We start from the raw sequence: 6,000 nt of genomic DNA on the forward strand, positions 1-6,000 counted from the left end.
ATTTTAATTTAAATACGCAACATTTTTTTTAACTAAAAGTTTAACTACTAATATCCAACAATAATTAATACATTTAATAATTAGGCAATGTAGCAAGGTATAAATACATTTCAGGTAATGTATTTCATTTACATTTCAGGTATATGTCAAACTAATCAGTGCAAATGTGTAAAACATAAATTACTGTCTAATTTTAAATGATATTTACATAATATGAAATGTTGTAAAAATGACTATATAATTCTAACACTTATAAAACTATAAATAAATAATAATGATTGATGATCAATTAGGTATAAATGTATAATACATTTAAAACAATAATAATTAATGGTTTTATTTTTGCTATTATAGGTAATATAATGTGTAGTGATTTTATATAATTCCTAGGTAATTTATTAAATTAAAATATTAAATAATAATTGGTATAGTATAGGTACCAACGTAATTATATAAAATACCTAGGTGTTTGGTATATAGAATACCATTTATACCAATATTGAATATTAATAAAATAATAAATTATAATTTTCTGGTAACGATGTTGAAAAAAATTAAGTAGTAAATTATTTACTGGATTGTTGGAAAATGTTGGGTAAAATAACGTTTTTATTCTTAATAATGATAAATTCAAAACTTGGATAATGTTTTAATTCTGAATAACAATAAACGCAAAAATTGTGTAACGTTATAATTCTGAATAACGATAAACGCAAAAATTGTGTAACGTTTTAATTCTGAATAACGATAAACGAAAAAATTGTGTAACGTTTTAATTGTAAATAACGTAAAACGGAATTTTTTTTTCAAATGCAAGCCCTGGTTTATAAGTATTTAATCAAGAAGTAAATAATTTATTTATGAATGAGTTAACAGTGCAATTTTATTAAGTCTTGAGTCATATACGAATGTAAAGTTCTAAAATTTCCTGATTAGATTAATCGATTTATGTCAAAAAGCCTTTGACAGTACTAAGTATTAACTATTAATTAATATTTAAATATTAATCAAGAGTTACTACTTAAAAAACTAAATTTTCCAGAAATAAGTAGTAAAGAATTCGATTTTATTATTTTTATTATATCTTATCATAATAGAAGATACGAAAATAACTAATATCAGGAACGGCAGGAAATGGCTATAAAAATAGTTTATTGATTTATTCTTAAATATTGTTTATTTGAAAAAAACAATTAAAAGATATTCGATTAATATCCTATTAATCGATTAATAACCGATTAATCAAAATTACGAGTAATCGTTGTTTTTTTTAATACGTAAAATAATCGATTAGATCGATTAATCGGAGGAAATTTTAATTAATCAAAATAATCGAACAGCGCCAACTCAGCCTCCCCGGTAGGTAATCCTACTACGTCAGATCGCGGACAATGTCAAGTAGGCAATGTGTGCAAATTTGATTTGATGCATGCTTGCACCTGAACTGCTCGATTAACTAATGGAAACCAATAAAATAATAAATACTCATTTCTACTAATTATTTCTCCTATAACCAATAGCAACCATTTGTAAACGAAAATTTCCACCGTAATTCTCAAAATCCCCGTTTGAGCACATCCACGGGTTGGACCTACAAGGTGCAATATTGTGAATATAAATCATCCCGAGAACCACTCAAACATACACAAAAAATTTAATCAAAATCAGTCCAGTCGTTTAAAATCCTCGGAATAATAATAATAATTAAAAAAGTAATAATAATAATTTTAATATTAATAAAAAAACCAATAGCAACCATTTACAAACAAACATTTCCATCGTAAATCTCAAAATCCCTGTTTTTTTAGCACTTCCCTGGGTAGGACCTCTAATTTAACCTTTTTAAATCAGCCTATATCCTAATGTTTGGGTAGCATTTAGCATTACCCAGAAAACACCACAATACTCTGTTCTAAATAAATTTCAATACTTTTTCATACAACGATTTTCTTATTTTGTTGTTGTACAAAAACTAATAACCGCACATGCTTGCACTTTACATAATAATATGTTGATTTTATCATTTCCTATACTTGGAAATATACTTTAAATATTTAATAATTTAATAACCCTCTAATATGAGGAATCTCCTATTATATTTTGAAACCTAAGTTTTTTAAATAAAATAGTTTTATGAATTTCTTACAACAAACTAGGTATGTGCAACTCTTCATAAAGCATTTTAATATACAGAAAGAAGCCACTTCATTCCACCTATCTAAACTTTAAAAACTTTTAACTATACACGCTCATATTTTAACTTTTTTTTGTATGAAATACAAAACAAAAAATATTTTGTTTCGAAAAATGCAATGAGCAATATTCATAATATATTGTTGATTCAGTAACAACTCATATCATATGCAATAATAATTCACCATGCGTCGTAAACTCCATAGGTACCTACCTACATTATTTTTTTTTTATCACTTGAGTAAATAATTAGTATGCAAAAGTAAATACGACGAAAATGCAATGTGTGCATTTGAATTGATTTTTTTTAATTTTCCACTTTGTTCGATCGACTTTAAAATACTACTAAATATTTTCAAATGAGTTTCTAGTAATTACATTAGATAGTTATACACAAAAAACTAGTTAGAAACATATCTAAATACATAAATATCATAATCATATTATATTATAGCAATTTAATTGTATGCTTCATATTCGTGATACATCACACTTTGAAAATATACGTCAATCCGAAGAAAAGTATGTCTGTTAAATTTAGTGGGCGTCTATATGTATTTTTATAATAATAATATATTATATACAAATACCTAAAGATCCAAATATAGGTACATTACTAAAATCAAGGTTTTAACGTTACAGTCATACAGGGTGATCCAATTAAAATAATAGTTATTATTTATTAATTCTCCAACTAGCAATATCTACAAAGTGTAATAACAAAACAAATTTATGTTGGATCACCTCCAAAGCCAAATTCTGTGCTGGAGAAGAGATTTCATACAAGCATAATAATAAATAAACATATCAAGGATATAACATGAAAAACAAAAATAGAATCAAAACACAAATTATTTTACAATGTATAAAATCATGAATAAAATTAAAAATAGTAGATAATCAATATTATTTACAACGAAACTATCAAAAACTAACTTGTTAATTATATATTCAAATATTATTTAAATCCGTTGACATTAGTTTTCTTTTAACTTGTTTAAAATTTACAAAATCATTAATCAATATTTTATGTTTAATACAAAATTGACTGAATACATTATAATATAATGGTTGCGATGCACACTGGCGCCGGTTCAAACCCGGCCATGGATGGCATTTTCCCCGGAGAGAAGTGCCGCCATCCCCATTGGCGCAAAAAGCGTTTGGGATTTGGGGGGGCTAAACTGCTAAACCCTTACTTTGATAATATTGAATAACCTTAAAACAAAATGTAGGAAATTTTTGGGGAGCTATGGACATTTTCAGGGGGGGCTTAGCGTTTAGCCCCTAAAGCCCCCCCACTATTTGCGCTTATGGCCATCCCTCGCCCGAGAATGGCAAATACCTACGGGTGCCCACTAAAAAAATTGCCAAACCAAAAAATCACGTGTTTCAAACCTACAATTTCTCCCCCCAAAAAAAACCAGCAGCTAGTGGCCTTAGTTTCCGGGCTTCTTGATCAATAAAAAAAATGTGGGTAAGTGGATGTCGCTCTGCTGTACAGTAAGTTACAAGTGGGTCACTGTAATGGATGGTGTTAAATTTGAATTCAATGATATAATATTATCATTGTATAAGAAAAACGATTCTGAGCGAAAATGGTCAATCAGCCTATGATATTATTAAGTATATTTGATGATATTATTGTGAATAAAGTAATTTATAAATTTACCTATTTACGTTTACAGTGCAAGGCCTGATGGTTGACTTTGTGTCATCAAAGTCCGTAGTCAGTTTTTTGTTAACTTCATTTTTGAAAATGATCATTCCCCACTAGAGTTCGACACCATCAAAACCAAATATAAACTCAGCACTACTTCTATATTAGAAAATGTACACTGAAAATTATTTTCCTCAATAATCCTGTCTACAAATATTTCCAATTGCTCATTATATTTACGCGTTTCAATTATGATACGAGCAACTTCTGAGGAAATGTATAATTCATCTTCATGCGTTTTCACTCAAAAAAATAAAATGTTATACATTTAAAAAAATACAGTAGGGGGTCAGGATCATTGGATCAGGGTATATGTAAATAGAGGAAGCAATGTGCCCCTTCATTTCACTTATCTTAACTTTAAAAACGTATCACTCTACCCTTTAAAATTACAACTTTTTTATATGAAATACACAACAAATATTCCGTTTCAAAAAATAAAATAACAAGTTGTTGATTCAGTAAATAGTAGGTACCTATGAAAATTAAACACGTCAAAAAGGCTACATTGGCATAAAAAACAGATGTTTTTAGTTTCAGATATATGTATTAAAAACGCATAATAATTTACAAAACAAATCACTCATCAACCCAGAAAAAATTTAAGTTATTCCACCTATTATATAATATAGGTATAGGGTTATAATGGGTTATATTGCAATATATTTTTTCCGTGTTCAGTTTTGCATACCCAGCTAATATTGGTTTACTCAGTTGATAAAAAAAATTAGAATAAACCATAATTTACCTATACCTATGGAGTTTACGAAGTATGTCGAATTATATTGTTTCATATATGTGTTGTTTCTGAATCGAAAACTTATTATGAACATTGCTTATTTTATTTTTTGTAACAGAATATTTTTTGGTATATTCCTATTTCATACAAAAAAAAAATGAAATTTAAACGAGTGTGGTATAAAACAGAGTTTTAAATTACCGAAAACATAAACTATAATACGACTGCCCACTGTGCAATAATTTGTACCACAAACGTTTCTCGGCCGTTGCAATGAAACATGGAACATTACAAATTGCGTTCCATAAGTGTATTTAAAACATCCCTGGGACCGTATTTGTACCGCAATGATGTCACAAATAAGACATATACTGAATATCTCTTTGTAACTTCTCTACCACAATCAAACACGATGTTCCTTCCACATTAAATTATAACGTCTATGAAACATCACCGATGTTTTATAGCTGTCTCAATGTGATGTTATTAAAAACATCACTGCGATGTTTGATCCTATTGTTGTATAGTTGCTAAACTAAAAATATACAATGCTGATAAGTCTTTTTTAATATTATACATATTATGGATTATTTATAATATAATACCTGTATTACCTATGCATAAATAATAAATATCTATGAATCAATATTTACTACCTAATTTATATTGAAAATTTAAAAAAAAATAGTATTATAATTTAGTAATTCCAATTTATTTATTTGAATAGATATAAGTTAAAAATGTATTTACAAAATAACATAAATGATAATATAATACAAACAAAAGAATATAGTTGGTTTGAATGATTTAAATCTGTTAATTTTCCAAGTTATATTATATTATTGAGATAAAATTATACATAAATCAAAAGAAAACAATCAATCTTAATATAAAAAAGTGTATACATATAATATAATATATACGATATACGTAGTATAGTTTATTAAATTATTATAAAATAATAGGTATACAGTTAAAAATGTACTTTGCAAAATAACATTAATGATAATATAATATAAACAGAATAATATATTTTGTTTGAATGACTTAATAATGTGTTAATTTTAGACTGAAGGTACACGCTAATTAGGTCTCTAAATGACAAAGTGTTGAGATCAATGCCAAATTATCGGATAGTCTAATAAAAAAACATTTGTATTTTATATCAGTTAAAATAATACAATATAATTCAGACATTTTAGAAGTGTCAACCATGTAAACCCCGATTTTGAAAGAAGATTCTGGTGTATTAGTAAATTCAGAACAGCTGATGAACTGTTTTACAATTAAATTAGGAGGTTTATTGTTCGGTTGAACAATATGCTGAACCATAACAAGAGTGTTATTA

This window comes from Metopolophium dirhodum, chromosome 2, assembly GCF_019925205.1.
Source record: "Metopolophium dirhodum isolate CAU chromosome 2, ASM1992520v1, whole genome shotgun sequence".
Lineage (NCBI taxonomy): Eukaryota > Metazoa > Arthropoda > Insecta > Hemiptera > Aphididae > Metopolophium > Metopolophium dirhodum.